At 54.0% G+C, this 24607-nt stretch overlaps 1 protein-coding gene across 4 annotated transcripts in view; it reads right to left on the reverse strand.

Moving 5' to 3' along the window:
- MICAL2 (microtubule associated monooxygenase, calponin and LIM domain containing 2) overlaps positions 1–24009 on the reverse strand; it is a 227099-nt gene extending 203090 nt beyond the window's left edge. For 2 of the 4 annotated variants that reach the window (XM_075546054.1, XM_075546056.1), the window contains exons 1-2: positions 23861–24007; positions 81–149 (exon numbers count right to left, since the gene is read on the reverse strand). The gene's annotated coding sequence lies outside the window, so the exon portion shown is untranslated. Of the gene's footprint in view, positions 1–80; positions 150–23860 lie in introns of all 4 variants that reach the window. The other 2 variants (XM_075546057.1, XM_075546055.1) reach the window with 2 other exon arrangements.
- Between the last annotated feature and the right edge of the window lie 598 nt (positions 24010–24607).

Consider the following 24607-nt stretch of genomic DNA (forward strand, 5'->3'; position numbering starts at 1 on the left):
TTTTTTTAGAGTCCCACCCCCCCTGCCCCCCAAGAGCTACTCGATGGCTTAAAAGAGATCCGCCAGTGGGAGCTACTTACTCGACTCCTAGGCATCATGATGGTTACACTTCTCCTTCCTGAAGGAGCCACGCACAGGTCGCCATGTTCCTTTAAAAACAAAGGCCCCGTCGTTAGTGCCGGTTCCGTGATCTCCCATGACAGCCTTCTCTTGTCTCCGTCTCCCCTACAGCTCTAGCCTGTGCCTGTGCGTGTTTACGGAGTGGCCCGTGACCCAGTCAGGCGAAAGGGACAGAGAACTCCTCTCTGGGCATCCATATCTTCTGCATGTGAAGAAAGACACAGCGAGACTGCTGCATACACCCTCCTGTCCGAGATCCCGCGGCACCCTAGGGGTGGTTCCCACCTCCATGCCAGGGCGTCCCTGGAAGAGTCAGGAGGGTCTGGAGAAGAAGGCTTTCTTTGGCTGCTCTCCTACCAATGGAAGGCTCCGTGGTGCCATGGGGAAGTGACTGGGCTGCTCCGCCCAAGGTCAGTGGTTCAAAGCCACCTGATGCTCCTTGGAAGAAAAATGGGGCAGTCCATGTCTGCAAAGATCTGCAGCCTCAGAAACCCTTTCTGCTCCGTGCTACAGGGTCACTGTGGGTGGCAGGTTTCGGTTAGGAAGGTTAGTAAAAAGGTAAGGGATCACAATTTCTAAGTGTAAGAGATCAAGCAAATTGAGTTGGGTACAATTGGAAGGCCAGTCACCAAAGATGCCATCTGTCAAATGACCTGAGGTATAAAAGGCCCACCGTGCTGCATAACCCTCAGCGCAGACCACTTGGTCATGGCCAAGTTGCCCCATCAAATGAGCTAACCAGTGGACACCCAGATGATTGGGTTGCAGCATATTGTTTCTGCAGAACATGTCTACACACCTGCTTGGAAAATGGATGTCAGTGTTACAAGACATCTCTAATGATTTCCTCTGACTTGTTTTCTTTACAAAGCCGAAATACCCAAGAGGTAATCTCAGGAGGAAAAAGCTAGCACAGGTGTGAAAGTTGAGCTCTAGAAGAGCCACTACCCAGACCCAGAGAAGTCAACATATGTTGCTCAACAGGCTGGCGGGCCTACTGCCCAAACACACGCATGCTCTCTCTAGTGCACCCTTCAGTGTGGGGTGGGGGTGGGGTGGAGATGGGCCACATCCAGGAGTTCTCACTGGAGTGGGCACGGAGCAGGTCACCAGCACCGTGAAAGGCTGGACTTACTTTATCTGAGTGACTCCTCAGTTGTGAGGAATCGGTGACTCAGAGAAGACACTTGAAAGGCCCTGCTGTCTGGCAGTATTCGACTCTAGGCCCAAACGACCCAGCACACCTGGCCTTTCCCTCCAAGATGATGTTGTAGGAATCCTCCTGGATGCCAACACCCAGCACAGCAGAGATGGGCCTGCTGCATACCTGGTGAGCTACACAGACAGCCACCTGGGAAGACCCTGCAATCATCACCATCCTCCTCACTATCGAACCCACGCCCTGCTGGACCTGTGCCCAGTGACAAACAGGCCGATCCGCATGGGTGACATTCTATCAGCCTGAGCTGTAGGCTCGGTGCTGCTGCCTCGAGTCAGAGGCTGAAAGGCTGGTGGCCTTGATAGCATCTGCTTCTGCTTCTCCGGGGAAGGCTCCTGGTGAGCCTTCAATGGGAGGGCGAAGGGAGCCGGACATCCTGGAATAGAATTCCACAGCCCATTGAACCAAGTGGTCTGCCTAGGTCTCAGGTACAGAAGCGCCTACCTACCCGGGGGTCTTGTGGAGACCAGCATCTGGGAAACGAGGGCTCATGGAGGCTTTGCTTTGGGTTCCTTCACAGTGGGATGGAGGGGGCAAGACTAGACCAGTCCACAAGGATTGACCATTGACTCCGCTTCTCCTAGACAAGTGCAATGAAGATCATTGCCTCCTGTCAGACACGCTCCCATCCCAATCCCAAGCGTAGAAAGAAGCACGAGGTCTCCTGCCCTCTGTGAACCCAACGTGGGCTGAACAGGAAAGGTGTCCTGTGGACCTTCATGGTCCCGTGGGTTGCAAGAAATTAGAGAGAACCCTTGGGGACCCCTTCCTTTCTGATGTGCTCACACCCAACCCCAGAGACAGGGAACCTCTGTGAAGGAATCCCAAGCCCTTAGAACCAGATCTGGCGCCACTAGGCGCTCTGTGTGCTTCCTTTGAAGGAATCCACCCAGGTCTAGACGCACTGAAGTCTTGTTCAACTGAAATGCACCCAAGACCAGTTCAGAGCCTCACACCCAGCCCCTCGGCAGCCCACCCTCGGCAGGGGTGGAGGCTCCCAGGAGAAGAGCGAAGAGGCTCAGGATGCTGGCGCAGGTCTCTCCTCACCCTACCCCACCCCCCTGCAAGCAACAGGTGAGAACACCTAATAAAACAAGCCAAGGGTACAGGTCAGTCAGGGGGTGGACAGCAGCCCCAGCTTTGGGATTAGGCAAACAGGTTCCTATCCCAATTCTCTCACCTATCAGCCACGTGGTCCTGGGTAAGCCACACAACCTCTGGGAACCTGGGTCTTCCCTGGCAATGGGGCCACTGTTAACACCGACCTCGTAGGGCTGGGAAGATAACATGACATCATGCTATGACGTACTGCTCCAGTTCAGGTAAGTGCTCGGCGCAGAGACCTGCCGGTCTCGTCAGCCTCAGAGTGGGTGGCTGAGCACAACTCGCCGCCGCTGGAACCCTCTGCTTGGGTTCAACCCCAGTTCTCCCGGAGACTAGCAGTGTGACTCTGGGCAAATGGCTTCACCAACCCCTTGCCCCCATGCCTCAGTTTCCTGCTTTGCAAATTGAGGTTGGTGATGAAAGTGACGATGCCATTGAAAGGCATAGTAAGCATTGGACAAAAGCAACTTACGTCGTTGTCTTTCTTTCGTTCTTTTTGAAGGGATCAGTGGCATCTCTACAAAGGTGTCTAATTGTTAAGGTGGGGAAGGATGGACAGAGTGTTTTCCATCCGACACATTTTGATACACATTTTGTTTGGGGAATCGGAGCCTCGTTTACCCCACTTCCTCCCTGTGCTTCCAGTCCCCACTCCTCCTCCTCTCCCAAGATGTGTCTTTAGGGAAATGCTGTCTGTGGTATTATTCTTATTAATAGCACTCAGATTTCTCTCCCTTCCTTGTCGATTACAGATTCTACTTCTGCCCCTCCCCTGCCGGAAAAGGGAGTGTAGGATCCAAGATTGGTTCCTGGGTGTATCTTTGTTCTCTGGCAGCGGGCACTGGACTACAGGAAGTGCATGCATTCTCAGCTGGGCTAAGTTCCAAGATGGACAGTCCCGGGAAGGACTCATTCTCTGGTTAGATGGAGGGCTGCGTGGGATTGGCAGCCATGGCCCACCGAGCAGAGACTGGTGGTCGGGGGTGTAAAAGGCCACCTGACCCCTTCCTAGGGCTGGATCCTCAGCCCCTCCTGCTACGGTAAGCCTCCCACAGACCCTTCCAAGCCCTCCCCGCAGCCCTCTTTGTAGACAAGCTCGTTCAAGGGGAGCCACTGCCACTCAAAATCAACAAGGTCCTGATGAACAACACTACTCAAGCACAGTGGCTGGATCATGGCTAAAGGCTGCCCAGAAGACAAGCTGAGGGACAGGCAGCCAGGGAAACCAGAAGCACGGGGCAGCAAGGTCTCAACAAGGGAGGCGGGGGCCCCCTGCAAGGCCCTGGATGGGTGCCCTTCCTGGTAGAGGGAGATGCTGAAACCAAAAACGACAAGGAAGACGGCCAGGCCAGCCACACCTGGCAGGGAAGCCAGCCTGGGACTCAGGCCTCCCTCTGCCATGCCCACTAGGAAAGGGGAGAAGAGAAAGGAGGAAATTGGAGATGATTTTCACTGACTTCAAAGTAGTACTGAAAAAAAATCCAGGCGGTTACTTGAAACAACTCTTTCTGCAAGATGAGGAAGTAAAACAGAAAAGTGACAGGGGGAGGGGTGGAAGGGCTGAGGAAAGATCCTGTTTGAGCACAGATGTGCCGAGCACACGGGCCAGACTCCTGGGCTTGTGTGACTTTACCCAGCTGTCTACACCCTCCAGGAGCTGGAGGGTCACTGCCCCATTATCGATGTGAGCTGAGGATCAGGGAGATCCCAAACTTGGCACCCCAAGGTCATGGCGTCTAATGCCCGGTCGGCCCCTTGTGCTGCCTTTCGCACACTGCCGTCCTCACCTGGGCCACCTGGGCTGCCACTCACACCTACCAGAGGGAGGTGGCGAGACTCCGCAGCTCCCACCGTCCTGGAAGAGGTTCAGACAGGAGAGGTGGCACCTTTGGGCACCCCAAGTGCACCCTCAGCACGTTTCCTTCCTGGTCTTCAGTGTCTTCATGAGTGAAAACAGCACATCGGCCCCCTTTTTTATTTCAGCCAGGGGACATCTGTCAGCCTTAGACAGGTGTTCTGCTGTCATCTGTACTGCTGGATCACCTCTCCGGGGAGATCCTGACCTAACCAGACAGACCCCAAGGCACTTAGCACACAGCTCAATAATGTTATCATGTCGCATCACATCGCCTGCTACCCACAGGGCCAGCGCTCACAGATGGGCTATCCCAGGCCTCCCGATAAAAGGCTTGCCTGCTCGCTGTCCTGTCCCTTCTCACTCACTCACGGTGGCCCATGAGTCAGAGTGGGACAGACTTGCTACACAGTGTCTTCAAAAGCTGGGGTTTCCAAAGCAGCTCACCGGATTTTCTCCAGAGGTACCTCTGGGCAAACTCGAGCCCCCCACCCTCCTCCCCAGTTTTCAGTGAGCAGCCAAGAGCACGGATCATCTGTACAGTCCAGGGACTCCTCAGGGGGCGGTTAACTGCAAGCTCAGCCATTCGAAACCCCCAGCTGCTCCAAGGGAGAAAGACAGGGCTTTCTACGCAGTCTCAGAAACCCACGGGGGGGGGGAGGGGGAGCAGTGCCCTGTCCTGTGGGGTCCACAGGAGCCAGCGTTGACGTCAGTGGCAGTGAGCTTGGATTAGAAGGCCTGGAGTCCTTGGGTAGTACCAACTCTTGGCTACTAACTGAAAGGTGGACAGTTTGGCTACTGAAAGGTAGACAGTTCGAGTCTACCAGAGGGCCCTTGAGAGAAAGCCCTGGTGATCTGCTTCCAGAAACTGGACCACTGAAATCCATGGGGAGGGCAGTGCCTTCTGACACACCTGGGACTACCAGGAGACCGAATCAATCACTGAGCAAAATGATTGTTTTTATTTCCATTGGGAGAGGGGGGGGCGGGCTTCACTTTTAGGTATGTGTTAAAAGACTTACAAAGGCATGAGAGGTGGGGCAATTGACCTGGCAATAAAAACTATGGGCCAGAACACACTGATAGGCCCTTCTCCGATGTCACCCCCGACCAGAGCCTGGCAGCACGAGGCCCAGGCAGACCACACAAGGGAGCGGGTGCAGCACCACCACCGAGCTCTGCACAGCCACAAGCTCTAGCAACAGTGGGCCAAGCCCAAGCCAGGCCCAGCCATCAGCTGGGACCAACAGAGACTCCACATGAGATGGAAGCAAGGAGCTTCCCACACCTGCTGGAAAATCAGCTCGGCTGCAGCCCGGATCTGAGATTGGGGCAAATCTCCCAATCACACTGTGGTGGGAAGAGAAGCAGCCCCAGGGGTGGTTGGAGGTGGGCAGGACTCCAGCTGTCCTGGCAGGGGTGTAAAGTCAAGCATCCCATCCCAGCACAGGCCTCGCTCGACGACCCGCACAGAGCGCCCCATGTCACCGAGTCACACGCTGTCCCAGAGCCTGCCTGCCAGGACGGGCTTCTCCATTTCCCAGCAGCTGGGCTCAGACAGTGACTGAGCCTCAGGGGTAATCCAGGCAGGTATTTCCCTTGCTCTTTCTCTTACAGCATTGCCCTTTGTTTTAAAAAGAAGTAAAATGTGAAAGGGAAGTGCCCATGCTCCCTCAGGGCATGCTTTGTCTGGCTCCTCCCTGCTCGGTGTGGACTGGCACACAGGCCAGGTTGGGTCTGAGGGCCCGCTGGACCAATGGGAATCCTAAGGAAGAAAGGATGCTGGAGGCGCCCCACTTCCTGCCCCTCCATCGGTCCCCACTCCACCTGCCAGGAAAGAGCACTCAGTCACAGGCTGGGCCTGGAAGGACTGAATGCAAAGCAGCAGGAAAAGCAGGGAATGGAGGGAGGGGAGAAGTAGTCTGTCCCGTGCGTCAGCCAGCTCCTGAGTCTTGGGCTTGAGTCCCAGCCATGCTGGTTGGAAGCTGTGAGACCTTGAGCAAGCCATTTCGGCTCTGAAGTGTATTTCCAGCTGCCATTCATTTGCCATGCTGTGAGGCAGGGATGGAGAGCTACGAGCGAGCGCTGTGGGGTTGTTTCATCCAGCCCCACGGGGGCTGGGCACCATACCCTCAATTTCAGAGGAGGAACCCGAGGCTCCAGGAATTAGAGCTCAAAGTCGCAGAGCTGGAAGGTCAGTCCTGGCCAGTCTAGGTGCAAAGGCCTCGCCGGACACCCCGTCCATGCACACAACCCACATCTCCATCAAGGAGAGAGGGAGGGAGAGAGAGAGAGAGAGAGAGGGGAGAGAGAGAGAGAGGAGAGAGAGAGAGAGAGAGAGAGAGAGGAGAGAGAGAGAGAAGAGAGAGAGAGGAGAGAGAGAGAGAAGAGAGAGAGGAGAGAGAGAGGAGAGAGGAGAGAGAGAGAGAGAGAGAGAGAGAGAGAGAGAGAGAGAGAGAGAGAGAGAGAGAGAGAGAGAGAGAGAGAGAGAGAGAGAGAGAGAGAGAGAGAGAGAGAGAGAGAGAGAGAGAGAGAGAGAAGCTCTTGGGAAAGGCAGGCCAGGCTGATTTAGGGGCAGCTGGTTCTAAACAGGAGGCATCCTTCTCTCTCAGAATGGCTGGTGAGTTCGAAATGCTGACCCTGTTGGTTAACAAGCTCAGTGAGTAGCCCACTACACCACCAGGGCTCCTGTTGAATCCCGGCTATCCATAATCCGAGATTCTAACAAACCAAAACAAACAAGCAAGCAAAAACAACTGCCATCGATTGCTTCTGATTCCTGGCAGGCCCTTGTGTTGTGCTCCATATGCTTTCCAGTGGCTGGTTTTCCCCCAAGGAGACCACCCTGCCTTTCTTCCAAGGGGCCACCTGGTGGACTTGAACCTCCAGGCTCTTGGTTAGCTGCCCCATGCTCTTCCACCTTCAACGACTCCTATGATCACAAACAGCCAAACAAGCTCGTTACTTCTAAGCGTTCAAGAGACGGGAGACAGAAAGGAAGAGAGGAAGTCCTGTTTACTGTCGCTCCACTATATGCTGGGCCTGGGCCAGCTTCTAGAGAAGGCTAAGCAGCTGGGACTGGCCCCAGATCACACCTGAGGACTGAGTTCCATATGACCGGAGGACACAGAGCCCTGCCTCCACTCAGCCTCATGAATTCTAAACTCACATTCAAGCAACCAAGATCTCTGCCATCATGCCAATTCTCACTCATAGAGGCTCTGGCAGACAGAGTAGAACTGCCCTTGTGGGTTTCCACGGCCGTTAAGTCTTTATCTGAGCCAAAAAACCTGTCTTTCTCTCACGGAGTAGCTGGTGGGTTTGAGCCCAATGCAGAACGCCACCAGAGCTTCTTAATTCTAAACTCAAAACCAAACCAAACTCCATGGTGCCTCATGGTGATCCCCTGTGGGTTTCCAAGACTGTCCCTGATGACGGAAGTAGAAAGTCCAGTCTCTCCGGAGGAGCTGTTGGTGGTTTTGAACTGCCAACCACGCCAGCTTGAAGCCCAACTCATAACCCTACATCATTCTAAACTAGCCAATCAGAATTCCCTATTTATTGTGTCTTAAATCATGGTTACCTGTGAAACGGGTCAACACTATTGTTAATTGCTTATACCCAGTTTTTGTTTTTTTAGGTCACTCCCCCTCTAAGGTTGATTTAGTTTCTTTCTTAAACCATTTTATTGACATATAATTCATACATATCCCCATTTTGTATATGTGGTTACACGTTGGGCTGCTAACCATAAAGGTGTGTAGAGTTCAAAACTATCAGAGAAAACTGTGGGAGAAAGTAACGGCTCTGTAAAACCAACGAGCACGGTTCTATCCTGTCCTACAGAGGGGCTCTGCGTGGGCACTGAATCAATGGCAGTAGGTTTTGCTTTGGGGGTTACTACGAATCAGGAGCCCTGGTGACATAGTTGGTTACACAGTGAGCTGCCATCCACAAGATTAGCAGCTCAAGCCTACCAGCCACTCGGTGGGAGAAAGATGAGGTGCTGCTCCTGTCAAGATTTCCCGTCTTGAAGAGGAGGAACTGACAGCAATGATTGACATGCACCCCCTCACCCCCGCCCAGGGGGCTGAACAGCAGAAATGTGGGTGAAAGGAGTCAGTGGACAGTTTAAAATATGAAAATAAAAACAATGTAAAAAGTATCAAGGGTTTACAATGGGAGGGTGGGGAAAAAGAGGAGCTGATACCAAGGGCTCCAGTAGAAAGAAAATGTTTTGGAAATGATGATGGCAAGATATGGACAAATGTGCTTGATGCAGGGATGTATGTATGGATTTTTATAATAGCTGTAGGAGCCCCCAATAAGATAATTTACAAAAATTAAATAAAAAGGATTAGTAGTAAAGTGCAACATTGACCCAAGGTTTGCATGAGTCCAACAAAACAAACATGAAAAACATGGGAAAAATCACCATCCTGAAAGCCCCAGGGCAGTTCTCTCTGTCCTGGAAGGCAGTTCTCTCTGTCCTGGAAGGCAGTTCTCTCTGTCCTGGAAGGCAGTTCTCTCTGTCCTGGAAGGCAGTTCTCTCTGTCCTGGAAGGCAGTTCTCTCTGTCCTGGAAGGCAGTTCTCTCTGTCCTGGAAGGCAGTTCTCTCTGTCCTGGAAGGCAGTTCTCTCTGTCCTGGAAGGCAGTTCTCTCTGTCCTGGAAGGCAGTTCTCTCTGTCCTGGAAGGCAGTTCTCCTCTGTCCTGGAAGGCAGTTCTCTCTGTCCTGGAAGGCAGTTCTCCTCTGTCCTGGAAGGCAGTTCTCTCTGTCCTGGAAGGCAGTTCTCTCTGTCCTGGAAGGCAGTTCTCTCTGTCCTGGAAGGCAGTTCTCTCTGTCCTGGAAGGCAGTTCTCTCTGTCCTGGAAGGCAGTTCTCTCTGTCCTGGAAGGCAGTTCTCTCTGTCCTGGAAGGCAGTTCTCTCTGTCCTGGAAGGCAGTTCTCTCTGTCCTGGAAGGCAGTTCTCCTCTGTCCTGGAAGGCAGTTCTCTCTGTCCTGGAAGGCAGTTCTCTCTGTCCTGGAAGGCAGTTCTCTCTGTCCTGGAAGGCAGTTCTCTCTGTCCTGGAAGGCAGTTCTCTCTGTCCTGGAGGGTCACTAGGAGTTGGAATTCACTCCATGCTGAGGGTTTTGCTGTTGTTGTCTTATGAATAAGTAAATACATTCACTGGGTTCAAAAATCAAAAGCACAGAAGTATATAGAAAAGGTTCTCCCTCCTCCAGGCCCCATCGGCCGAGTTTCAGAAACAGGTCAAGACTACTGTTCGTTGCTTATTACCCCCTGGTTTCCACCACATTTTGTGCACATATAGGTCTAGATGAGGGGGCTTCAAGAAGCTGTGGGAAAATGGAATGGAAGGATATTGGGATTTTTCTGTGAACATTTTGAAGCCTCTTGTACAACGTGACACACACATTCAGCATTTTCTTTACATGTGAATGGAAGCAGACTCTCTGCATTGTCACGTGCCCAGCCTCTTTCCGTTAGTAATTGGGCCATATTTTAGAGGACTCAACTTGAAATAGGATGGGCGATGGAGTATCTAAAGATAGCAAAGCAGATGTACACGAGAAGCCCATGAAGCAAAAAGAAGGAAACAGGATGCTGAAAGGATGGACGTGAAAGAACACATTGGTGGGAGAAACTCAACCTAGAGCTAAAGTCAGCCCAGCAACCCCTGGGTCTCGCTGATTAGGGGCAGAGCTGAGCACCCACCAGCGGGCAGCCAATGACCCTCACAGTTGCTGCCCAGAACAGAAGCTCTGGGCTGCACTCACTGGGCACCCTGTCTCGCAGAAGAGAGGGGAAGCACTGTAGGACTGGAGACTGCCCGAATTCCCAGAGCGATGGCCGAATGCATCAGTGACCACCCATGGCCCCCACAGCTTCCTGGGCAATCGATCGTTACCATCACTGCCCCTGCGCAGAGGAGATTGGCGAGGTTACGAACCCACCAGTGGACTGTCGAGGGTTTTGTGGCGATTCTGAAACCCCACGGTTCGTCCGTGGCCGCGTGCTTCCAATAGAGGCTCCTCCAGCTGTCTTGGATGGGGAATGAATGATCCATGAAGTAATGATGTGCGAACTGTTAGAAAGGAACCCTTTCCTCTGACACTTGTCAGAGACCAAGAAAGGGAAGTGGGGCCGGGTCAGATGCGTGCGTGAAACGCCCAGGCTTCCAATGGTTGGGAGAAGAAAGGGCTATAGGACATAGGACGTGAGATTGAGGAAGTCAGATGACTCAGAGTGAAATGCGATTCCTGCCTGCAACTGAGGAGGGGGAGGGGAGGAGGGGGAGGGCACCCAGCCGGAGGAGAGCAGCCACGTCCGTGGGAGCAGAGGCTGACCACACTCCGGAAGGCAAGAGGCCTTGGGGGCCGGAGTTCCGTCTTGAGTCAAGAAGTCCTGAGGCATAAAGGGGCCCCTAGGAATTGGACTCTGGCTCCCACTCAGGGTTCATCTTTTCCCAATCCAAGAGAGTCAGCTTGGACTAACGAGTAAGGATGGAATACTGAGATGGGGAAGTCACGCGGCGGATCTCCTCCAGTGGGCAGAGCCAGGCTGGACCCGGCACGGGAGAAGCCAAGCACTCAGTGGGGTGGGGTATGCAAGGATTCCTGTCTTGACATCCCAAGTCGTTCAGGGTAGTAGAGCCCCGGTGCTCTTACTGGACGGTTTTCTTAAAGAGTTGCTATTTAAGGGGACAATTCATTTGGGGGAACAGTCCTGATGAGGGAGACCTGCGGCAAAGATGTCGCCTGCCCACATGGGGGTTCCTGTGGGCTAATGCAGGGCTGGACCCTGGAGCAGAGGCCACCTATGTGCTGGGCAGAGCATGGCAGGCTGGCAGCACACGTCCCCCACAGGCTTCCTGTACCAATGGGTACCATCACTCCCCTGGTACAGAGGAGGTCCAAGAGGTGCAGGGAAAGCAAGTGGGCTGTCCAGGGTTTGACAGCAATTCTGAAAACCCTCGGTTTGTCAGTGACCGCGTGCTGCCGACAAGGGTCCTCCAGGCGTCTCGAGTGGCCGTGAATGATCATGTAAGCCACGGACCAACTCAGTCTCACCTTGGGAATGCGAATACTAAGAAAAACGAAGGAAAGAAGGAGCGAGGGAGGATGAAAGACATCTTAGGGCACTGCCCCACCCTACCCCTGAACCCCTTCAGTTTCTCCCACAGGCGCCAGACGTGGCCCTTTGCTGCTTGCGGGAGTGACGTTATTCCCCCACCCAAAGCAAGGGTGTCTGAAGCACACATGACAGAACAGGTAGTACACGTAGCAGCCCGGTCAATTGTTAAAGGAGCAAGCACGCAGGTTGCTGTGCCTCCCACCTGCCAGGTTAGCCCTCCAGCAGGACGCAGCCATCATCCAGCTCCCATGGCCCAGAGGGCTGGGGACAGGCTGGGTGTGGACCACACCTTCCCAGCTGCAGAGCACCGTCAGAGCCAGCCTCTCCCACAGGCTGAACTCAGAAACCCAGGGAAGGACCCAGGGGGCTGGTGGTGCAGCATCTTGAGCATCACAGTCTCCCAAAATGGCCAACAGATTCAAGGCCTACAGAAACAATGCTCACCCAAAAAGGGCTGCCTGGAGTCCTGCCCCGCCCCAAGTATGCTGCCTCGCCCACATGCAGGCCTACAGGCTGCTCCTGCTCCTGAGCCCCTGGGTGCCCCCGGCTCAGGCCCTCACGCTCACCTCCCCTGCCCACACCCCTCAAACTAGCCTTGAGGAATGGGTACGATCCTGTAACAGGGGAAACCGGAGCAGACTACAGCAAGGTGGTGAAGAGCAGAGCTCTTCTGTGCTTTCTACACACACCAGCAATGCTCAGAGCAGGTCCAGTCAGCAGCACAAGCTTCAGTAAGCGACAGGTGTCTCACACCCTCAGACAACTACCTGGGGCGTTCCCAAATGGGCTACCCAACAGAAAAGGCTACCACGTGGCCCTCCTTCACAGGGAAGACTGAGTCAAAAAGCAGGGCTGTCGAGTTCATGCTTGTGGTCCAGAATTTACTGCTCTCCTACCTCCTTCTCCACCACACTTTGTTCAAGCAAACGGCAGCTGTCTGGGCAGTGTGTACCCACAAAGCAGGGAGCTCCGCCCAGCTCCGCTGCAAACTCACCCTGCTTCAGTCGCCTGTAGGGTAGCTCTGACCATTCCTCCACCTTGGCTCCCACTGCCTGCTGGAATCCACCCATCCCTTCCCCCTCATCCCACTCCCAGGACTCCATGCCTCAGAGCCAGCCTGATCCCAGCCTCAGCTTCCCTATGCAGCCCTCACATTCCCACCATGTGGCACCCCCAGCATACCCTCCCTTGTCCGCATCTCCCTGAGCTACAGCCTCTGCTCATCCTGATGGGCAGGCCAACCCACCTTCCAAGACCTATCCCAATACCAAGCAGGGCCTCCTCTACCACATCCCTGCTGGTGTTCCCGTGCTCGGAGACTCTCCCGAGCACATACCCCGAGGAGCAGGAGCCTTGGGGGTGTAGAAGGTTACGAGTTCGGTCGCTAACTGCAAGGTCAGAGGGTGGAATCTACCAGCCACTCCGAAGGAGAAGGATGAGGCTTTCTTCTTCCATAGAGGGTCAGCCTCAGAAACCCACAGGGCCATTCCACCTCGTCCTACGAGTGTGCATCGACTCGAGGGCAGGGGGTTTCATCCTGAGGAGTGGGCATCAGGGAGCCTCCCCAATGCTCCGCTCTCCAGGGTCCAAATGAGTGCTCCACTCTGTTCAGCTTCACCCCGGTGCCCCCAGCACAACAGCTGCTTGGTGAGGTGATGCGCCTGGGTCATCTGGCTCTCCCCGGCCTCCCCCACAGCACCCGGCTCGGCCTCCTCCCTGGAGGCCTCCTCCACCTATTCCCAAGTGACTCATGCCCTGCCTCCGTCTCCCAAGGTTCAGTTTTCAGAAGATGGCTGAGAGCGAAAGAAAAGAATCCCCGTCACTACACCGTCCTTCCGGATAACGTCTGTCTTGTTAACAAAGGCTCTTTGGAGAGATGGGCTTGAAACCTAGGAGGAAAGGAAGGTTCTGAGGAGTTAAGATTGATAGGGGCAAATCTCCTGTCCCCGAGGCTGGCCAGGGCCACAAGCGTTCATGTCCTCAGGTGGAGGCAGGTGGACTATAAGTGAAACAGAGTTAGACTGCCCACCTGGGCCACAGCCTGATGGGAAGGGGGGTGGAGGGAATGGAGAACAGACTTGACTCCCACCTTGCTCTGTGACCTTGAACCAGCAATCGCTCTGGTTTTTCTGCTCAGCGAGGAGAAACCTCCGAGCCTCAGTTTCCCACAGGTAAACCATGATGGCAGGAAGGAGAACAGGTGGCCCTTCCAACTCTGACCACTCCCTCTGCTGTTACTCATGGTCTCCCGCTCTCTGCCACCCCCAAGGAGGCCTAGTGTCACTGGAAACTACCTCAGTTCCACTCCTTGAGCTCCGCCCCTAAAAGCCCCACCCTTTCCCCCTTTCCAAAGGTAAAGGTCGCCATGGGATTAGCAGGTAACAGGCGAGGAAGGGCCTTGCCTACCACAGGAGGAAGGAAGGGGCAGGGCTGGGATGTGGCAGAAGGGGGGAGTAGAGTGGGGAGGGAGGAGCGGAGAGAAGGTGTTGGTTTCCATGGACACCGAAATGCCACTTTCCTTCAAGCCATCTGTCTCATTTGAAAAAGTCAGTTCACTGGCTGCCTGCTCACCCCTAGCTACCTTTTTAAGAGATTTCAGCGTAGAGGCAGCTCTAAAACCAGACCTAGGAAGCCTCTGGGCCTGGATCTGAAGGGTTTCCATCGGAGGAGGGAGGCAGAGCCAGGAAGCATGCACCCCGGAGGCCGGCCATGCTCATTGGTACAGCAGCGCCAATTAGGGATCTTTCCAAAGAACCTCCCTTTGCTCTCAGGCTGAAGACAAAGATGAGGCTTCGGCAATAAACAGGCATCTGCAGGGGAAGCTTCTGAAGAGCTACTACACAAACACACAGACCCGAGCCCTCTCTGGGGGCCTCTCGGCAGGCTCCTGCCCCACTCCCGCTCTCCAGGAGGACTGAGGAGGAGAGAGGGAGGAGGGCGGGTGTTGAGAGGCTAGGAGCTCAGGCTGGGCTCCAGACCTGCAGGAAGAGGCAGCGGGCCAGAGCTCAACTTGGGGAAAATGGGGCACTGGCCTAGAAAGCCACCCCGATGATTCCAGGCCGCTATCGTTCATTCGGAAAATGGGTCATTCCCTACAAATGGAACAAAATAGGTATGTTGGGAGTGGTTTCCTATGCGAGATGCATCTTAGACATTTTAATTTCATTATACATAAACCTCCTTGAAATACGTGTAATTTGATCACTGAAGACAAAGCAGGTGCATAAGCAATGTGGTGAAGAAAGCTGATGGTGCCCAGCTATCAAAAGATAGAGCATCTGGGGTCTTAAAGCCTTGAAGATAAACACAAGGCCATCTAGATGAGAAGCAACAAAACCACCTGGAAGAAGCACACCAGCCTGTGTGATCACAAGGTATAGATGGGATCAGGTATCAGACATCAAAGACCCAGAACAAAAAATCATATCAATGTGAATGAAAGGGAGTGTGGAATGGAGACCCAAAGCCCATCTGTATGCAAATGGACATCCTCTTACAGAAGGGACGAGGGGAGGAGACAAGCCAGTCAGGGTGCAGTGTAGCACGGATGAAACATATAACTTTCTTCTAGTTCTTTAATACTTCTTTCCCCACTCTATCATGATCCCAATTCTACCTTACAAATCCAAATAGATGAGAGGATGTACATTCGTACAGATAGGAACTGGAAGCAAAGGGAATCCAGGGTGGATGATCCCTTCAGGACCAGTGGTGTGAGTGGTGATACTGGGAGGGTAGAGGGAGGGTGGATTGGAAAGGGGGAACCTATTTCAAGGATCTACATGTGACCTCCTCCCTGGGGGAAGGACAACAGAAAAGTGGGTGAGGGGAGACGTCGGACAGTGTAAGACATGACAAAATAATAATTTTATCAAGGGTTCATGAGTGAGGGGTAGCAGGAAGCGAGGGGGGAAATAAGGAGCTGATACCAAGGACTCAAGTAGAAAGAAAATGTTTTGAAAATGATGATGGAAACAAATGTGCTTGATACAATGGATGGATATACGGATTGTGATAAGAGTTGTAGGAACCCCCAATAAAATGGTTTAAAAAAAAAAAAGAAATACACAAAGGAAGCAGGAGCCCTGGGGCATAGTGGGTTGCAAGTTGGGCTGCTAAGAGCAAAGTCAGTGGTTCCAAACCACGAGCCGTTCTGTAGGAGAAACATGAGGCTCTCTAGCCCTGTAAAGAGTTGGTCTCAGAAACCCACAGGGGTTCGACCCTGAGCTATAGGGTTGCTGTTTGGCAGTGAGTTTTGAGTTTATAGAAATAAGACTAATGGGTCTATGGACAAGGGGCCACTATGAGTTGAAAACTCACCCACTGACACCTAACAACAAGTGAAGTTCACGGAGATGAGCTCACTGCAGTAAGGTGTCACGAGCCCTCCTGGCACAATGGCTAAGGGCTTATTTTCCAATCAAAAGGCCAGCAGTTCAAGCTCATCGGGTGCTCCGTGGGAGAAAGCCCTGCAGGGAGCGGGGCAGGGCGATGCGTCCATAAAGAATACAGCCCAGGAAAGCCTATGGGGCACTTCTACTCTGCCACATCGAGTCCCCACGAGGAGCAATATGCTCGACAGCACACAACAGGAACAACAAGGCAGCCCGGCTGGCACGTGGGGAGCTAGGTTTCGAACCGGGTCCGTCTTAGCGTGCTGCGTTCCCCACGGTACATTCTGAGTGCCGTCTGGAGGGTTCTTCTTCTCGACACCCAGCCTCTGTGCTCCCCTATGTCTAGATGGAAATGGCTTTTAACAGGGAGCGGGATCCAAAGAGCTGGACAGGGTAAGAGGCTTGGCCTGACTCAAATAACTGCTGAGTTTGGGCAACCCACAGGCCCTGTCTGCCTCCTGGCCACTTCCCAGTGGGCTCAAGCGGACCAGACAGAAGAGTCCCGAGACTTCCCCCAGAGCCTCCGCTCCCTTCACAACAGCGTGGGCTACAGCTCCCTGGGGGAGGCTGGGGGCTGGCCTCGGACAGACAGAAACCCATGAGTCTGACATCTGAATGTCCCAGACACCGAGCGCACAAGACATTCCCTGAGGAAAGGAAATGACAGAATCCTCTCCCTGAGGGCCCGCAGAGATGCCTTCTTGAACCTTGAGCACATTCTTTTATTCTGTTTTCCGGTTCGGCAGGCACCAGCCACCCCACACTTCCAGGCCGGGAGCATCTCCCTCACATCCAATCTGCATCTAGCTGTACAGAAGCCCAGCTGTTCTGAACCAAAGCTTCAGCTTTCTGTCTTTACAGGAGCCAGGAACTCAATACACTGCGCCTCTGCCCCCTGGGATGCTCAACCCAGGGGCCCTCAACTCTGCCAGGCCCCAGACAGACCCTGAACCCACTCTGTGCCAGGAAGCAGGCCCCCATAAGCAATACATCTTCATCCCCTGACCCCAGTACACACTACACCCTGAAACCCTGCACATCTGTGCCAGATGTAGCCAGGACGCTGTATTCAGTGGCCACCAAGGGCAGCCCTTCAGGGTCAGAATCGTGAAGAAGTCGTTTCAGGGTCTCCAAGTATCGAGCTCTCTGACGCAACTGATAAGCCATGGCAAGGCCAGAACTGCCACTCCCTTCTGCACAGGCTGGGCTTCCGGCCTGGCTGCGTCAGGACCTCGGGCCTGTGGTGGTGGCAGCTCAGAGACCACTGCACTGCTTACTCGACGCCGAAGGGGATCTTCATCGTATACCTCCCACTTGCCAAAGAGGATGAAAAACCAGCGCTCCAAAGCATAGTCTCGGTTTCTTGGGCCTCCCCTTACCTCCGGGTATCCCACTCCCCCCAAAAAAAAGTTCTGAGCAAGCCTGGAAAAGACTCCAGGTCTTAAAGGTATCTGGACACTGCTGGGAGGTGGAGATTTGGGGTGAAGAAGAGGCAAGGAAATGTCACCGGGGAAAGAAGTCTTGTAAGGGAGGACCAACTGCATCAAAAGCCTCAGCCCCGAACACACACAGCACCCCATGGCAGACACCACTCCGGCAGGGCAGCTTTTCCACAACGAAGTGCTAGCTCTCACCAGACACCTGGGCAGATCTGAGCAACCACAGTTCAGGAACCACACCGTACCTGGTCATCCCAAGGAAGCACCTCAAAATCACGCTCGGAGTTGACACACCCCAGCACCGAAGCTCTGTTTGTGGCCAGAGAGGCGATGTCACTTATCACGTCCACCAGCTCAGAGCTTCTGAGGCCAGGCAGCCGTGCTTTAGAACGGCAGAGACTCATCGACCCTGACCAGCCGTGTGTTGTCTACTTGGGGGAGGATGGAGAGAGGACAGCAGAAAAATGGTAGAGGGAGGGGTCCAGGCACCACAAAGGCAGGCGTGGAGTGGGTTTGCCACTTGGTATTTGTCCAAGAGGATCTGGGAGTCTGCTGAAGCCTGAAGCTTTGTCCCTACTCGCCGTGGCCTCGTCCAACGGCGCCCTTTTATCTTCCTCCAAGATCTTTACCTTCCCCAACAAGCCGATTGAATCAAAAGGCTAACATGAGAAAGATGTTCTCGCACTGGTGGGATACCAAAATGGGATGGCCTGGAAGGACAGGGTAGAGGTAAAATGGGAAATAGGGTGATAAGATGGGGCTTGGCATGTGTGCACCAAACCCCAGAATTCCTTCCTGATTTTCTAAACTGTAGGAGTAGTGGAAGGCATGCTTTCAAGTAACAATCCGACCAAATAGTAAAATCCCAGTAGGTCTGCCCCCCCTATCCACGCAAATGGTTACACCACAAAGTGCCTTGTTCAGTCTACTCCCTCTAAATCATTCAAGAGAAGGCCGCCTTCTTAGTTGGTAATTGAATCAAAGAGCTGAGTTGGCCATTATAAGTATAAAATATTTTATTGTGAATATATTGGAGAAGATATTTTTTTAAAGAGGAGGAATTTAAACTCTTACACTGCAATCTGGGGATCCCCAAATCCACTACCCCATTGGGTTTCGAGACTGTCATCTTTAGGGAGGCAGACTGCCGCAGCTTCCCCCCATGGGGCAGCTGGTGGGTGCAAAATGCTGTCCTTTCCTTTGCAGCCCGTGCTTAACCATGGCAGCACCAGGCCGCCTTCAGCCAGGGAAAAGCCATAGTAAATTTTCATTGGATTTTCTCTAGGGCAAAGGTTCTCGACCTGTGGGTTGTGACCCCTTTAGGGGTCAAACAACCCTTTCACAGAGGTCCCCCAATTCATTACAGTAGCAAAATGACAGTGATGAAGTAGCAACGAAAATAATGTTCTGGTTGGGGGGGAGTCACCACCACATGAGGAACTATATTGAAGGGTGGCGGCAGTAGGAAGGTAGAGAACCACTGCTCTAGGGAAAGACTACGTCAAAACAAAACAGAAACACATGCACACCAAACAAACATCAAAAACAAAAAACACAACACCTCACCTCCTATGGGTCTGTTGCTAGGGCTCTTTATTAAACTAAAAATTAAAAACTCATTGCCATCCATTCTGACTTAGAGTGACCCTACAGGACAGAGCAGAACTGCCATATTTCCCATATTCTCATTCTTGTTGAAACATTTCTTCAGAAAAGACTAAATCTTTTCTGGAGCAGAAAGCCTTATTTTCCGCTTGAAGGGCAGCTGGTGGGTTTGAACTACTGCCCTTGTAGTGAGCAGCACAACTCGTGGCCCACTATGCCATCAGGGCCCCCCTAGCTCTTCACTAAGTAAGTCAAAGATAGGTACGGGAATGTCCAGCACCACAATCTGAGGACCAGGAAGGCAGGTCTCAAGTACCTTATCAAGAAAAGCAGGCACATCTTTCCCTCCCCCTCCTGCCCATTAGAATGCCTACTAAGGAGCCAGCTGTGATCCTATCACGCAGAACAAATTCAGACAGGACACTGAAAAGTCATAAATGGGGATGTTTGGTCGCCACCCACCCCTGTTGCAGATGAGTGAAGATTTGCAAGAGGCTCCAGAGGCCTGCACCCTGAAGGCTGGGAGAACCAGAATTGTCCTGTGTGCTGTGCCGGGCAGGTGTTCCCAGTGCCCAGACCCCAACATCTGGAGCCTGCTGCAGTCGTTTCTGCAGCCAGCTGGGGAAAGCAAAATTCAAAGCTGGGGCAGATATAACCTCAGTCCATGTCAGCCCTGCATGTGATCCGGCACTGTCTGCCAACCCTCCCTCCACCACAAACCAGAACAGCCTCAGCCTTTACTGCAGGATGTTTACGTGAGCAAGTCATCCCTCTCTCGCTCTCTCTTCTTGCCCCCAACCTCTTATCTAAACACATGCGGCATCGTCACATGCACCCGCTGCAGGGATCATTCATGAGAAACACATTTCCTGAGCGACTACGGCACCGATGGACAGAGGCTAAGGGACCAGCTGCTCGGTGGCTGACAGGTGCTAGGCTCCGGGAGCCAGAGTTGCACAGAAGCAAGCTCCAGTCTCTGGGGGAATGGAGCGTTTACAGTGGAGAGCCGTGGCTGCTGTAACAGGCCAGGAAGTAGTCGGAGACTGCTCCAGGTGAGAGCCGGTATAGAGAAACTATCAACTCTGTGCAGCAAGGCAGGCGCTGTTTGGAGCCTGATTGGAACAAGCCGATGATGCTAGAGGTCATTCCTGAGACAGTCAAGGGCATCTGAGCAAGGACAGACTGAGTTCGGCTAGATGAAAAGACACCAGTGTGGTTATGAAAAGATGGTACTTTAAAAAAATTATTTTTAAAGACATGTATCTTGGAAAATATAGAAGCAAAAGGATACAGCGTCAGAGATCCGCTTTAAAATACTTCAGAAATAAAGGAAAGGAGGAGGAGGACGGGGAGGGGGAAGGCAAGAAAGGCTATAAAAGAGCTGGGGAGGGAAGAGGCAGAAAGGAGATGAAACGTAATCGTTTGAGACGACATAATGTGAATGGCTTCTGCAGCAGTTGTAATGAGCCAATAGATGCTCACTGCATTATCGTGTCTTTTTGGACAGAACCTACAACATGAGAGGTCTTCAAAAAGATCTATGAAAGAGTTCCGTGTTCCCGCGAGCTTGTTGAAGCCCCCTTGTGCATCGTGGCGGATGGCCTACTGGAAGGAGGTAGGGATATGAAAGACTAGCGGGGTACTGAACAAAGGACCAAGAAGATTTGTGGGAAACAGGAAAGTAAAAACCCCAGGGTCGTGAGGGATTGAGAGGCCATGTCACGGAGGGGTAAGACGTCATGCTGACATATAACTACAGTACAGTGATTATGGGGGTAGTGAGCCCTGGGGGGAGGCTGCACCTGCTGTGCCCCCAGGGTGCAGAAGGCAGCCACAGGGCTCACAAACCAAGGCGGACTCCTCGCGTGGACACTCACTGGCTGTGTCCAGGGGCGAGTTTTAAGCTTTCTGTTTTCTGTTTAAGCTTACAGATGCCCAGTGACCCCTTCAGAGTGCTAATGTAAGGACCTAATTAAGGATAAAAAACTTAAGCTCTTCCTTGGCTCATTAAACATCGAAGATCCTTAGCCCTGGGAGGGCTTCTAAGCGCCAGTGCTCAGTCCAGTGTGTACTCCTATCACCTCCCCACCCCCAGACCCTCACCCATTCAACACTAGGAAGTGAAGGAGACAGGCCAAGGCTGGACGTGTGGACAGGGTGGCAAGGAGAACAGACAGAGGCCAATCATGGGCCGAGAGGGAACTGGGGCTTATCTGTCTGTCTAGGATATGGGCCTCCAATAGCCACCGCCAACATCAGACTTAGTCCTTCAACTGGGTCATACTAAAGGGTGAGGGGTTGGTATCAGGAGAGGGGGGTCAGCAGAAAGTGGACGCCCTGAAGGAGTCAGGAATATTAAACATTTTCATAGAAGTATGTTCCACGTATGACTCTCAGCCACCCTTCAACCATAAACAGTATATTCTCTGCGTCTGACACCTAGCCTCAATCCCAAAGCCAAGTTTATTATGCGATTTCAGCTACTATAATCCTTCCAGACCACCCCAAAAGGCAACTTTCAGAGGTTAGGCCCTGTCACTGAGGGAGGCAGCCTTCCCCCTTAACTAGCACTTGAACACCAGTAGCCATTCCCCACCCATCACATTGTGGCCAACACCACCCTCTGCCCGTGACTGGAAGGCAATGTGGGCTGGCCCTAGTACTTGTCAGCAAAGTGTCCTCTGACATCCTTGAGGACAGACTCTCTCAGGCGCCGGTGAGCACACATGGGGGCACCATGCTCACAGTGGGACAGCTCTGGGCCGGCAGGAAGAGCACTGGACACAGAGCTAAGGTCTCTACACTCAAACCCTGGCTCGGCCACCTTCTGGGTGACCTTGGACACTCAATCTACTGGAATGGCTTCATTTAGTTCTACCATAGGGGGTTAGGCAGCACTGATCTCTCAGCTTTGGGAAACTAAAACAGCAAAACAACAAAACAGAACAAAACACAAAACCCAGAAACACAGACTCCCTGGAGTGGACTCTGACTCACGAGGATCCCGTGCACGTCACAGGAGGTTCCATGGCTGGCTTATTCAGAAGTAGATCTCCAGGCCTATCCTCCAGTGCACATCTGGGTGGACTTGAACCTCCAACCTTTGGGGAAGCAGCCTAGGGCACCAAATGCTTGTGCCACCCACGGGGCCAACTCTAAAAGAGCTACCTGGCATGGTCTAGCGCCTCATAACCCTAAACCAAAGCCAATGCCATCAAGTGAATTCTGATCACATAGCACAGAGCAGGACCGCCACACAGACCCTCTGAGGCTGTACGGAAGCCTCATCACAAGTACCATACAGAACAAGTGGTGGTTTGAACCACTGACCTTTCCATCCACAACATGGCGGTTTGGCCACTGCACCACCAGGGCTCCTAGCACGTAGTAAAACACTCTACCACTGAGTCAATTCTGACTCATAGTTACCCTATAGGACAGAGTACAACTGCCCAAGTGAGTTTCTAAGGCTCTTACCCTTCAGGGCACCTAGCAAGTACTTAGTAAATATTATCTTCCATTTGTGGGGTTGACTGGGGGTGGGGTGGGGGTGGTAACTAGATGATAGGCGGACTTGCTGAGTCTACCGCCTCCTGAGCGGGAAGGGTGAGACACGGTATCAGAGCACTGAGACACAAAACGCCAGGGGGCCAACTCCACCTTCCTGCGGCAGGCCCGCTCACCATGGGCGAGTTAGTGACTGACTCTCACCTAAAACCGGGTTCCAAACCAGAGACCGACCGCTGCTACAAGCTCAGCAGGACGCTGCCAGTGGCATCCGGTGCGTTACCGCTTAAATTGCCCCTATTGGCCGAAGTAGAAGTGCCCGATTCCTGCGCTGTGGAGCCCTGCACAGTCTAGCGGGTCTCACGTTCGAACCCACCAGCGGCTCCACTCCCGTAAACAGTTGCCGTCCTACCCTGCCCTGTAGGGTCGCTGGGAGTGAGCATCGCCAGGACTGTGGTCTGGTTTTGTTTGGTTTTGAATCTTTATGGAAGCAAATTGGCACCGATCTCTCCGCCCAGGGCGCATGGGGACGGTCCCAACGGCCAGCCTTGGGTTAGCCCCGGAGAGTTGTTACACCCATGGGTTCTTTCCACCGGGCCCTGCGCGCGTTCCAATAAAAAGTTCTTCTGGCTTTAAGAGCTCAGGCTTCAGAATAAACAATGTGGAAGGAGACACACGACTCTGGTTTCAACACGCCTCTTTCCCAGCTAGCTAAGGCTCTTCCCAGCTCCGCCGGGAAGTTAGACTTTGGTAAAATTGACCCCACCTGCCACCGGGGCAGCAGGGGCTGCTGGCAAGACCTCCCCGGCGCCAGCAGGTAGCAGCCGGGAGGGCGCGAGGAAGCGCCCCGGACGCCCCGGGCGGGGAGCACTGGAGCGGCAAAGCCCCGGGGCCTGAGGCGGGCTGCCAAGGGGCGCGCGGCGCAAGCAGGGTCTCCCCGCGACCCCTCCGGCCACTACCAGGGCCCGGGCTCCGGACTCGGTCCCAGCCCGCAGCCGACTAAGCTACCGATATTTGGCCCAACTTAACTTCCTGTTATTAAGGAGGGAGGGGGCCGGAGGGAAAAGGCGCCCAGTGCAGGGACGCGAAAGGCGCAGAGCCCAAAGCGTGGGAAGCCAATTAGAGAATGGTCTGATCCCCGGGTGGCGGGCGGCACTGCCCACTTTGTGTTGCCCTTTGGGGGGTTGGGAGGGTAAAATTGCCGGGTTTGAGCGTTGGGAAGTGGAGCCTCAGTCGGCAGGTCGGAGGTGGGTGGGTAGGAGCCTTTTATTGCTATCTAATCGGTCCAGAAACCGCTCGGGGCTGCCCCGCGCTGCCCAGGCAGCGCCACCTGCTCGCCCGGCGCCCGGCGTGGGGCTTGGGGCGGGAGATGCTCCGGCCGCACCTGACCGACGCGGGCGCCGCGCTGGGCGCAGAGTCCAGCGGGGATGGCACGGTCCCCTCCCCGCGCCGCCCACCCTAGCCGCCGCCCCTTGCCTTACCGAGAGCCGTGCCGGCTGCCGGCCTCGGGTCAGCGCTGGCCTCCGTCCTGGGCCGCGGGCGCAGCGGTGCGGACCCGGGTGCCTGCGAAACTGCGAGCTCAGGAGGTGGCCCCGCACCAGCTTTGCTGGGGAGCGCCGGCAGCTGCGCGGCGCCGCGGACGGTGCCGGGAGCCGCCCTCCCAGGCGGCGTGGCCAATAACAGGTAAGCCCGAGGGTGCGGCCCCACCCCCGACTTGGGTCCCACGGCCAATGGCAGCGCGGCCTGGAGCCCACCCCCGCTCTCGCCCCGCCTCGCCCCCGCGGGGCTGGCTGTCACCGCGGCAGCCGCGGGCGCACGTGGGCTGCAGCCTGGCGCAGAGCTCCGGGAGCTGCTAGGAGCTCCCATTCTGACCAGCGCAGGTCCGAGACCCAATGGGGCGGGAGTGATGGTATTGCCATAGGAAAACCCAGCTAGTGTCCTAGTGTCAAGGTAGGGACAAAGGTTATGGGTCTCAGTTCCCGTTCTTGGGCAGCAACAAGACAAGTCTCAGCGTCCCCTTTGGACATGGGAGCCACAAGGCACTTGCAATATTGACTGTGTAGATCCTGTTGATCTTCCTCCTGGCAGCGCGCCTCCAACACCAATGCTGCAACACACTGGGCTTGCTGAGGTTAAAGCGTGGAGGACGAAGGCGATGCTTGTTGGAACCACTTTTGTTCAAACAAACAGAAAGAACAACAAAATTCACTCCCTAAAAATGATTCCAA

This window comes from Tenrec ecaudatus, chromosome 4 (assembly GCF_050624435.1).
Source record: "Tenrec ecaudatus isolate mTenEca1 chromosome 4, mTenEca1.hap1, whole genome shotgun sequence".
Classification (NCBI taxonomy): domain Eukaryota; kingdom Metazoa; phylum Chordata; class Mammalia; order Afrosoricida; family Tenrecidae; genus Tenrec; species Tenrec ecaudatus.